Here is a 12,448-nt window from a genome sequence, read left to right as displayed (position 1 = left end):
GCCTCAGGGATGGTAAATAGAGGATGGTGGAAAATTTGGTCACACCTTCTATTTTCTAAGTCTGTTCCTTCCTTTCTTTCTCTTTTCTGCACTTAAGACCATAATATTAAACTGAAATATATAGATACAAACATATCATTTGCTTGATGTACTGAACACGGTATATATACTGGGAGCTAGAGGTGCACAAACAAATACAACCGCCCCAGCCTCTTTTATTTCTTTCATTTTATAACCAAAAAAAGGTATGAATGGAATTCAGTCAACAAGAGTGTAATCGAATGTATTTTTATATATTTTTTTATAATTCATTTTTTCATCAAGGTGCTGTAGAAAGAGAGGCAGTCAGAAATATTCAAATCCCATACCAAAATGGTATGGAACAGGTTACCTAAACTCTTATTGCTTGCCGGTGGTTTTCAAAGTGTTGTACAAAGAATCCTGGGGGGTCTCTGAAACCCTTTCAGATTCAAAATTTAGTTTTTAAATTTTAATATGGGTAAATATCTATAAATATAACCCACATAAACCAAAATTCTATGGAGAGATCCTCAATGATTTGCATATCCTATTATTGAGGTTCTCCCCAAAGAATTTTGGTTTATGTGTATGTGTGTATAGGTGTATGTATAAAGTTTCACTACCATTGTCTTGGGCAACTCAGAAGAATTGTAGGAAAAGTACATTGATAAAAGGAATCTCCTCCACAGTACTCCATACCAATGAAATGAGACTCAATCTCTAGCCCAGTTCCTGGGTCCTATCTTTATTCTTCAGATACTGTGTTATATTTGCTGTGTGTTTATCATGGGGTAAAGATGTTGGCTTCTGGGGCTAGTTGTTTCACATAAAGTATTGAATTTAGATTTGGTAGCCTTGGTTTTCAGGAGATTCTCAGAATTTTATTGCCAAATGATATGTGAAGAATCTAATCCCCTTCTTTGACGAATGAGAAAATTGAGACCCTGAAAAATGATCTAGTCACTGAGCTATTAAGTGGTGATTGGAACCCCAAAGTCAGGCTTTTCCCATCTATTCTATAGATATGACTCTGTGGGCACAGTCCTTTCCTCTCTGTACTTCTTGATTTCTCTTTCCTCATGAATCTCAGCATGTGAATATATAATCCCAAATGGATCATTGATTTCAGCCTGAATATCTAGATTTTGGTGGTTATCTAGGCAAACCTACCCATTTTTCAGGTAGGGAAACTAAGCTGTGAGGTGAAATAATTGGCCTGTGATCACACCAGTCATAAAATAGTCTTGCTGAACTTAAAATCCAGGTCCTCAAAATGTTTGCAGTTAAGTGGGATGGCTTTTTTCAATTATAATTTTCCTTTGATGAGTCCAATTTCACTTGAAATTGTCACCCAAAGAAAATGTTGTATATACATGTATACATTATATATACATTTGCACAAACATAGTCTTATTTTGAATAATCCTGTATATGTGTGTATGTATGTATGAGTATAAAATGTGTGTATATTTGTACATATATGTGTATACACACACACATACACACACATTTACCTAGTAAGGTTCATAGATTTTTTTTTTTTAGAGCGCTAAGGAACCTTAAGGATCATTTGGTGCAAATGTCCCATTTTACACCCAAGGAAACTGAATCCCAGAGAAACAAATTACATGCCCAATATCATACAAATGATAGAAATCAGTCGGAATTCGATCTCAGTTCCTTTGACCTTAAATCACATTCTCTTGCTGTTGTGCTCAATGAATTAGTGTTGATGTCTTGATCACATTTTTGTAGTTTTAAAGTAGTAGTTTAGAAAAATTGAAAGCATATCTATATGTAATAATTGTTAGGTATTTTAAAAGCTCTTTTAAGCTGTCATTAACATAACTTTCCTTTAGGTATTAATATATACATATATATTAATATGTATTAAAAGTATATATATATATATATATATATATATATATATATATATATAAAACAACAAAAGCTCTATAGCTGTTCTGACCAAGGGCCACATTATGTATCTTAAAGCAGTAGTATCTTTTTCCCCAGATTCAGTACTGACTCTTAAAGCAGCTCTTTGTATTCATTGTAAGTTCATAACTATTGAGAAAGCAGCTGATCAAATTTCAGAAACATAAAATACTATTTTTTAAAAATACTAGCAGCCCATTTCAGTTGCTTCCCATACCCCAGTATGCATTGTCATGCTTTGTACACTCTTAAAATCATGTGAAATAATTAGTTTACTTACTTTTCTCCTATAATCTTCTCTTTTGAAGACATCAGCTACCTCTCATTTAAGAAAATCTTGATGGAGTCCTTTAAAATCCATTTCTCTCTGAACTAAAATACTCACAGGCTGCCCGAGTCCTGATGGTTCCAGCCCCAGCAAAAATCAGGAACTAGCTCTTTTGATTAGAAACCTCAAGATAGCCAGGCTGCCTTTCACAGAATGTTGCCGAACTAAGTTTCACTCTGTGCCTTTTAAGGGACTGGCTTTAGGAAACTGTAAAAGAAACGAGAGGTGTTTCATACGTAAGCGTGGTCTTGCATCTGAATGTTTGGACGTGGTCTCTAAGTGATCCCAGTCTACTTGCCTCTTTGTTTTTTTTTATCACCCACCCCTCCTATTCAGTACTTTCCTTCTTGGATTTTAAATTCTAAAGGAAGAGAAAAGCTCTAGATTTTACTTTGCAATTCTATATTGCAAGGTAGAAAACGGGTGATGCATCAATGACATTTATGTTGATCAAACACTCAGACAATGTTCTGTTTGTTAAGTGTGATCCACCTTCCTCCAAACACTAGTAAAATAGCCCAGTGTAAATAGAGCTAGAGAATAATGGCGACAGAGGAAGGGGTTACCTAGTGATGCAGGATGGACATTTAGGCAGCAAAGTGTTTGGACATAAAGTTGCTATCACAGTTGCTAGAAGAAATTTTCAGTTTATCTTTTGGTTAGAAATTATGTATGATTATAGAGAACACATGTAGGAGGCGTAGTTTCTCTCTCCACCTCTGTTATTCTCCAAGGGGTGTCAGGAAAGAACCCCACCTTTTATTTTACAGGTAAGAAGACTAGCTTCAAGTTCTAACAAATTGCACCATTATTAGACATTTCTGTCCATTCCTGTCTACTTAGGATAGAATCCTTCTAAGAACATCACAGGTTATAGTTGTAGAGTTGGAAAAAAAATTTAGCATTGATCAAATCTTGTTATAGATGAAGAAACTGAAATTTGTGTTTGTGAAGTGTTGTCTTGTCCTAGATTCCATTGCTGATAAAGAAAGACTTGATTAATGGAAGAATTAATCTTTTCCTATGTCTTATTGCTTCTAGATTTAAAGGCATGCTGGGAGACTTGTTACGAAAGGGAAAATAAACTCTAATATTAATTCACGTCTGAAAAAATATTTGAACCACTCTGATTTTATCTTTTCACTCTTATCATTCACTTCCTCATTAACTTTGTTTTCTAAGTTGTTGATCTGCCATTACCTAGTGAAATACTTCTTCCTCCTTAAGGGCTAGGGATTGGTTCCTCATTATATTTGTATCCTCTTTCTTATGTGTCAGCTTCTTCTAGCTAGGCACAAGTACCCATGCTCAGTCATTTTATCCAATCATTTTACCTGCAATCTGGTCTGAGGTTTGGATCAATTGCTCTTTCAGCTAACCATTTTTGTTCCTCAAATTCAAAATCTGTTGAGGGAGCAAGGGAGGATGCTCACACACTCACACACACACACACACACACACACACACACACAGATTTAATCTGGGCAAATTCAAAGTCCCTCCCTTTTTGGAAAATTCTCATTATTACATATGCACATGACATGTACATATATGTACAGTTAATAATTAAATTATTAACTGTACCATGTGTCAGAAGTGTTTCTCATTTTCCTACCTACTAAACTGTGTCATTTCTCTTATTCTAAGAGAAGTAGAAATCTCCCTGAACCCCTAAGAGCCTTTCTGGATTATGCGTGAGCCTTTGAAATGTGAGAGTCCAAAAATATGATAGAAATTCAGTGATTAATTAGCACAGGTTCCTGGCTCTTAATAAATATGATTTTTGACTGTTTGAAATGACCACAGCCACTGAAGCAGAGAAGGATAACAAGAGTTGGGTAATAAGTAGAGAATTTGATTGGTTTCCTTTATACCAATTAGAAAGTAGCAATTTTGTTTGATTTGGTTGTTATCCTTTGTTATTGAAGAGCACCAAAATGGTATCACTCTGTTAAGAGTTGGATCAGAGTGCTACAAGCTCAGAATACTTTGCCATAGATTAGACACAAAAGTCCCTATGAATATTTGGGGTCAATTTCTTAACCATGGGCATCTGGCATTTCTTCTGAGCTAATTTCATTATGCTTTGCTCATAGAGCACAGCACCTTTTCTGATGAGGGACTGCCCATGTGTGCCAGTGTCTACCATGTCATACAACCAATTCTAAAGCTCTTAAGAAAAATCCTGAAAGTGTCCTTTTCTGACAACCATGTTAGTGCTTGTCCTGTGTGAATTCTGTATAAAAGTCTTTTTGGCAAGTGTACGTTTGGCAATTGAACAATATGGCCAGCCTAATGGAGTTGCATTCTTTCCAGCAGAGTTTGAATTCTTATCAGTTTAGTTCAAAAAAGGACCTCAGTCTCTGGTATCTTATTGTGTCAGGTGATCTTCAGAATCTCCCTAAGACAATTCAAATGGAAGTGATTCAATTTTCCTGCATGGCGCTGCTACACTGTCCAGGTTTCACAAGTATACAACATGAGGTCAGCACAATGGCTCTGAGGACCTTCAGTTTGCTAGTCAATCAATATAATAATATTAATAAGTCAATATAATAATAATAATATATTATTATTATTATAAAAAGAGAAGAGAGGATAATAACCTCTTTTCTCCTACACTTTCCTTTGGAGCTTCCCACAAATTGAGCTAGCTTTGGCAATGTGTGTGGCAACTTTATTATCAGTGTGAACATCCCTGGAAAGTAGACTGCCAAGGCGAGTGAACTTATCAGCAATATTCAGAACTTCTCCATAATCGATGGTTTCACATATGGATGGTGGATGCTGTTTGATGGTGTACTTGTGCTTTCTTGTTAAGCCAAAATTAACACAAGCATGAGAGAGTTGACCTATACTTTGGAAACTGCATTGAGTGCACATTCTACAAAAAACAAAAACAAAAACCCACCTCTTGTGAGAGAATTCATAGGATATAGTTCATCTTTCTCAAAGATGATAGCGTTCAATTCCATCAAAAGTAAAGTACATTCAAAACTTAGATTCAGGCGTAAGTGGCTCAGTAAGAAGGCAGATGAAATTCCATTTTTTTGATGATAGAAACAACCCAAAGTGCTTTTATGAGGCCCTGAAGGTTATTTATGGGTCAAAGATCTATGGTGGTGTCTCAACTACTCAGTGCTGATGGGGCCACATTGATTATTGATAAGGACACAGTCCCAGAGAGTAGCAATTACTTGAGGACAATCATCTTTAGCGTTGTTATCTCATGGAAAGGGAAGGGAACAAGCATTCATTAAGCACCCACTGTCTGCTAATAAGTGCTTTATGAATTTTATCTCATTCTGGAGTTTGCTTGGCCCCTTGAGGGCAAAATTAGTACTCTTAGGGAAGGGAGCAGCAGGAGAGAGAGTTGTATGAAGTAGGTACATTTATGGTTTGATATAAGGAAAAACTTCTTAACTATTAGAAATATCTCAGAATAGCTTGGGCTTTCATGAGAAATAATGACTTTCACCTCACTTGATAGTGATTCTTTTTTTGAATATAGCTTGGATTGATATTGGTCTTTGAGGGAGACCTCTTTCAATTCCACTTTTTTGATTTTGAGGGACAGCTAGGTGGTATAGGGGATAAAGCTCTAGCTCTGGATTAAGGAGGACCAGAGTTCAAATCCAGGCTCAGATACTAAACAGGTGTTTGACCCTGCACTTAAGCCTGATTGCCTCACAAAAAAATGAGAAAAAAAAAAATTCTGTGATTTTTTTTTTTTTCTGAATGAGAAGAGCATTGGAAAGTAATGATGAGGTTCCCAGGCACTGAAGGCTTTTAAGCAAAGGATGGTTGAAGAGTTGTAAAGACTGAACAGACTGAACCCAGTGGCCTCTGACATCCTTCTGTGATTTTAACATTAAATCACAGTCTGGATGGTTACATACCATGAATAATCTATCAAAGCAACAGGGTAGCCAATCTATAATTTCTTATAATTGCCTTCTTCCATCACCCATCTAGCCCCTCTCTTCACCACCCTACTGAGCCTCTACTAGGACATTCTCTATATGGGCTGGTTTTGTCTTTGTGGTTGATGGTGCCATACAGTGCTGGATCTGAGATCAGAAAAACTCATCTCCATGAATTCAAATACAGCCTTGCTATGTGATCCTGGGCAAGTCACTTTACTCTTTTTGCCTCAGTTTCCTCATCTGTAAAACAAGCTGGAGAAGGAAGTGGCAAACCACAATAGTATCTTTGCCAAGAAGACCCCAAATGGCACCACAAAGTGTTGGACATGACCAAAAACATTTCAATAGCAAATATCTATTTGTTATATAAATCTCTTATGCTTCACATTTTACAGAAGTGAGATTAGTAGCTTTTCTCCAAGGTGTCTTTATTCATCACCAAGTCAAGTCTGCAGTAGTCTCCACATAAGCAGAAATCAAGTCCTTGCTAGGATATTGCCACATTGTCTGCCATGCGGGCTTGGGAAGGGAATAGATCAACCACCTTCCCGTAAACCTGCAGGTGTGTTATCAGATTAGACATCCTTGGCCCTGTGCCGGTTCATGCCTAACCTGCTACCTGCTCATTCCAGTCTTAACCCCTTGACTGCCACAAAGAAATTATCCCCAGATTGCTTCCCATCATCATGCCCGTGAGAAATTACAGTAATATAATGTGTTCCTTTTGTAATTCTATTTCTTTTGTTTTCTGCATTAAAAAATATTATTCTGAGAAGAAAGCCATAAGCTTCACCAGATTGCCCAAGATAGGGCGTAGTGTGAGGTCCATGACACACAAGAAAGGGTGATAAAACCCTGTTTTAAAGTCCCATCTGTATTAATAAGAGGTTTGCCCGATTGAAGCCTTTCCCTGTCATCCTTAATTACAGTGCTTTCCCGCTATTCATTATTTCCATATTTATCTTGTCTATATCTTACTAATGGGGGCATCTATAGTGGATAGAGAGCTGAACAGAAAGTCAAGAAGGCTCATCTTCTTGAGTTCGAATCTGACCTCAGAACTTAATAGCTGTGTGACTCAAGACAAGTCACTTTACTTTGTTTGCCTCAGTTTCCTTATTTGTAAGATGAGCTGGAGAAGGAAATGGCAAAACACTCAGGTATCTTTGCCAAGAAAACCCATATGGAGTCATGAAGAGTTGGGTAAGACTGAATCTGATGAACAGCAAAAGTCTTGTTTGTGCATAATGGTTTGCATGTTGGCTCTCCCATTATGCTGAGTTAATTAAGAGAAGAGGGCTATTTTTCTCCTTCCTTTTCTTTCCTACGACTCAGTACAGTACTTAATACACAGTGAGTACTTAAGAAATGCAGTTGATTGATAAAATTACAAGTCTGGACCTACAAAATATGCACTATTTGCTACAATTATTAGGGGAAAGTATTTTGTAAACTGTAATGTGCCAAACAAACACAATGCTATTGTTATTATTTATATTAATAGTAATAGTAATAAGAGAGCTGTAACTGTAGCTGGACTTGCATGACATTCCTGGCCTCCTAATAAAACCCAAATTGTTAGAATTTTCTCTTTAGAATTGGAAGCAATGTTGGAGGTCTTTTTGAAAGATTCTGTAATTTGTTTTGCTTGTCTGTGCTTGCTTATTATATGGGAGAGCTTTTATCTAGGAAGAGTTAGGAAGCAAGTGAAGGATAGTAATAGTGATAACCTCCCTCCCCGCCCCCCCCCCAAAAAAAAGAAGTTGAAAAGGAATCTGAGAAACAGAGAACAGTATTGGATCTTTTGAATGAATTGACCATATATTTAAAGCAATCCGACTTCACAAAACCAATGTTTTGGTTCATTCTTGTGTGAAGATATGTTGACATTTATCAAGATTGTACTAATAAAAAAGAAAAGTTTTAAAGCATCATAAGAATATTCATGGTTTCAGGACTAAGATTGTTGTTACCAAAAATAATAAGAAGTGATCTCTTTGGATACTCTTCACCTTATATTTTATCTAATTTGATTTCTTTCTTTCCTCTATGTCTCATAAAGAGAAATGAGGTGTTCTCCTGGCCCAAGGTTTGTCCCAGAAACCCTGTACTTATGGGAAAAGTAGGGAAAGGGGGGCCATCAGGGCTGCATGTGATCATTTTATCCACTCCATGTTTCAAGCTCTATCTACGTCTCCTTCTGAGATTAATTTGCCTTCAAGGATAGACCAACACTGAAGCTGGCTAGATTAATGCTTTCTGTTAATCATTGAGCCTGTCCAAACAGTTCCACCTGTGGGGCAGTGAAAGGGGAAATTGTTTTTCGTATTATTGCCAGCAGAAAGTCTCTTAAGATTCAAGCACTGGAAAAAGGATATAGACCATTTGACTACCTGGATGTATGTAAGTTCTTGCCAGTGGGAGGTGATACACGGAGGCCGAGGAGGGGACCGAGGGAACACTGTGGTATTTATGAGCATGACCTCATGTCTTCAGTTGACTCCATACTGGATTAGAGAAAAAGTAAACTTGGCTTTGTTCCAGAGCATTGATTTCCCAGACCTCCCTAGGGCCTTCGGAATTCTGGCTACTGCCTTTTCTCTGCTGTGACCCAGTGCAGCTGATCATGGCAGAAGATAAAGCAAGATGTGAGACTCAGATGAGAGGTGGATTACAAATAAAATATAACTCAAGCCTTATATAAGCATGAGTTGGTGTTATGTAAAAGGGAGCTGTTTTTAGGCATTGATACAACCTTTCAATTGAATTGCAACCTTCCCAGTTACTGGAAATCTCTTCCTCTTTAAATTGTTCTGTGTTTGGGGGCAGCTAAGTAAATAGCACAGTGGCTAGAGCACTGGGGCCTGGAATCAGGAAAACCCAAGTTCAAATTCAGCCTCACATACTTCCTGGCTGTAGACCTACCTGCCTCAGTTTCCTCAATTATAAAATCAACTCTGTAATAGTACCTATTTTTCAGGGTTTTGGGAGAATCAAGTGATCATCAAATTTTGTACATCATTTAGCACGGTGCTTGGCACATTGCAGGATCAAATGAAATAATATTTGGAAAATGACATAGTGGCTAATTAGTTCTGAATTTCTTTATACTGAGGCAACTTGGTGGTACAATGGAATCAGGAAGACCTAAATTCAAATACTTACTAGCTCTATGACCCTGAGCAAGTGACTTAACCTGCTTGCCTTAGTTTCCACATTTCTAAATTGGCAATAATGGTAAGTACTTACTTTCAGGGTTGTTGTGAGGCTCAATGAGCTAATATTTGTAAAGTAGTTTCCTTCCCGCTTGGCATGTAACTATTAGCTGCTATCATCATTGTATCACCATCATCATCATCACCACCTCAAAATTTTTTTCCTTTTCTCATTTGTAGTAATGAAGAATTCCTGAATAATCAATAGTAGCAAAACAATTCATTTACAAGGATTACAATCTGCTTTCTTGCTATTTGAATTTATAGGTGGGGTATCCTCTATAATCTCTATTGACTTTTCTGCATTAAAACTAATTCACCAACATACTTTCTTTTTATCTAATAGGGAAATATTTTGGATTTCTAGATTGCTTCAATATCTCACTGATGTTAAAATCATTGTAGCACTATGCCAAGTAGTTCTGACTGCATCTTAAACCAACACCTTTCTTCACTTACCAGTTTTTCTTCAAGATTAGATTTTAATGTAAATAATGTAATTATTTTAGCTTTGATAAGCACTAAAGATTGAACAAGACCACATAAAAGAAATGTTGTCTACAATCAAATATTCTCTATTCCCCCAACTATTGTTGGATAGGAAAAGGCTTAAGCTTCTAGTGTCTGGCTCTGCCCCAAAGAGCTGAAAGAATAAGAAAAATGAACAGGTGGACATTTCAAAAAGAAAAATTTAAGTTTAATGTCATCAAAGGCCTCCCAATAATTTGTTGTTGCTGAGTTGCTTTTCATGTGTCCAACTCTTCACAGCCCCTTTTGAGGTTTTCCTGGTAAAGATACTGGAGTGGTTTGTCATTTTCTTCTCCAACTTATTTTACAGATAAGAATACTGAGACAGACAGGATTATGTGACTTGGCAAGGGTCACACAACTAGTAAGTGTCCAAGTCTAGATTTGAACTCAAGAACATGTGTTCCTGATTTCTAACCTAATGTTCTATCCAACCTAGCACCTAGGTTCCCTATTCCAAATAATTAAAATAATTCAAAAATAGAATGGGTAATAACTCCATTCTAGGAGATTCTCAGTGCTTTAGTCTCTTAGACTTAGTGCTTTAAGTCTAGAATTCTGAGTCTATGATTATTCGTTTGCTTTTATTGCTGATTGATAATCAGTAGGCATTTACTAAGGAATACTTAGGGTACTGAAGATGGGCATTTACAAAGACACAAGGAAACAGTTCTTTTGGTTTGGGAGCTCACATTCTATCAGTAGAAATGATAGGTACACATTATTATGGATTAATAAAGGTGAAAAATATTGGAAGGATCATCTTTGTCATTGTTCAGTCGTGTCCAATTGTCATTTACCTCATTTGAGACTTTCTTGACAAAGATACCAGAGTGGTTTGCCATTTCCTTCTCCAACTCATTGTATAGAGAAGGAACTGAGACAGACAGGATGAGGTAATCTGCCCAGGGTCATACAGGTAAGAAGTATCTGAGCCTGGATTTAAACTCAGATCTTCTGCCTTCTGCCTATGCATCAAGCTACCTAGTAACCCATCATCTAAATACCCACCACTTTCCCAGCTTAACATCTCCTCCCACTCCAGATTTCAAAGTAGGCATATTCAAAACACATTCAAAACAAGTGGGGAAAAAAATCCTTAACTTTCCTTCTTTTTTGGCATCCCTGGGAGTACTGGCTGATTTTTCATAGGAAACATTTCTTCAGTAGTTATTCCTTTCAAGAAGGCTTTACTATGCTGAAAGAGCTATCAAAAAATACATACCCCCTTTGAACCAGCAGCGTCTCTACTGAGTCTGTAACCCATAGAAATCATTAAAAAGGGAAAGGGACCCACATGTGCAAAAATGTAGCAGCCCTTTTTGTGATGACAAGGAACTGAAAACTGAGAGGCTGCCCATCTATAGGAGAATGGCCAAATAAATTATGGTCTATGAATGTAATGAGATATTATTGTTCTATAAGAAATGATCAGCAAGATGAGCTTAGAACTGGAACGATTACATGTACTGATGCTAAGTAAAGTAAGTAGAACCAAGAGAAAATTGTACACAGCAACAGCAAGATTCTATGATGATCAACTGTGATGGATGTGTCAATTCCAATGAAACTGTGATGGAGAGAGCCATCTCTATCTAGAAAGAGGACTGAAAGTGGATCACAACATAGTATTTGTACCTTTGTTGTTGTTTACTTGCTTTTTTCTCTTTTTTCTTCTTTGATCTGATTTTTCTTGTGCAGCTTGTTAAATGTGGAAATATGTATAGAATTGTACATGTTTAACATAAATTGGATTGCTTGCTTTCTAGTAGAGAGAGCGGGGGAAGGAAGGAAGAAAAACTTGGAACACAAGGTCTTGCAAAATATCTTTCCATATATTTTGAAAATTACAAGCTATTATTAGAAATATTTTTAAAAAGTTTTAACCTAATGTAATTCTTTAATCTTATTTTAGACCAGGAATTCTTAATTTTTTTTTTTTTTTTGGTGTCAGATTTCTTTGGTATTCTGATCAAACCTATCAGCTCTTTCTCAAAATGTTTTAAAATGTATGAAATAAAATACATGAGACCACAGAAGAAAACAGTTATAACGAAATACAGTTTAACCAAATTTTAAAAAAATAATACAAGTTCAAAGACCTCCTATTAAGTACTCCTATTTCCTACACTATAAATCAAACAGTTCCTTTCTTCCAACCTGTGGCTGGAAGAACTTTTAAAGACCATTAATAGTTTATAAAGATACGAATCCTCTTATTCTGTGGTCTGTTAGAAGGTAAATTACACTAATCTATATCTCTGGATACAAGTACTTTGGGTACTAGTATTGTGTGGGGAGTAAAAATCCTCTCACAGCTTGCTGTTTTCCCTCCGGTTTCATTGACTATCAAAGTATACAAATAATATATCTCCAGAAATCTGTTGCAGATGTCAATCATATTTTCCATTCATCCATTCTTTCAGTAAGGATTTATTTGAAATTTCTGGGAACAGGAAGACAAACAGAAAAGCAATCCTTGGTCTCAAGGA

The 12,448-nt window shown here is 36.5% G+C and overlaps 2 protein-coding genes across 15 annotated transcripts in view; one reads left to right on the top strand and one right to left on the bottom strand.

The window, feature by feature from the left end:
* Positions 1 to 2,420, bottom strand: part of P2RY14 (purinergic receptor P2Y14) — a 38,645-nt gene extending 36,225 nt beyond the window's left edge. The window contains exon 1 of the mRNA XM_023500746.2: positions 2,240 to 2,420. The gene's annotated coding sequence lies outside the window, so the exon portion shown is untranslated. The remainder of the gene's footprint in view (positions 1 to 2,239) is intronic.
* MED12L (mediator complex subunit 12L) overlaps positions 1 to 12,448 on the top strand; it is a 370,226-nt gene that overhangs the window by 189,904 nt on the left and 167,874 nt on the right. The gene's annotated exons all lie outside the window — the stretch shown is intronic.

The sequence above is a fragment of the Sarcophilus harrisii genome, chromosome 3 (genome assembly GCF_902635505.1).
Source record: "Sarcophilus harrisii chromosome 3, mSarHar1.11, whole genome shotgun sequence".
Taxonomy (NCBI): domain Eukaryota; kingdom Metazoa; phylum Chordata; class Mammalia; order Dasyuromorphia; family Dasyuridae; genus Sarcophilus; species Sarcophilus harrisii.
The sequence above is the reverse complement of the archived record's forward strand: the minus strand, read 5'-3'. Positions and strand labels throughout refer to the sequence as shown.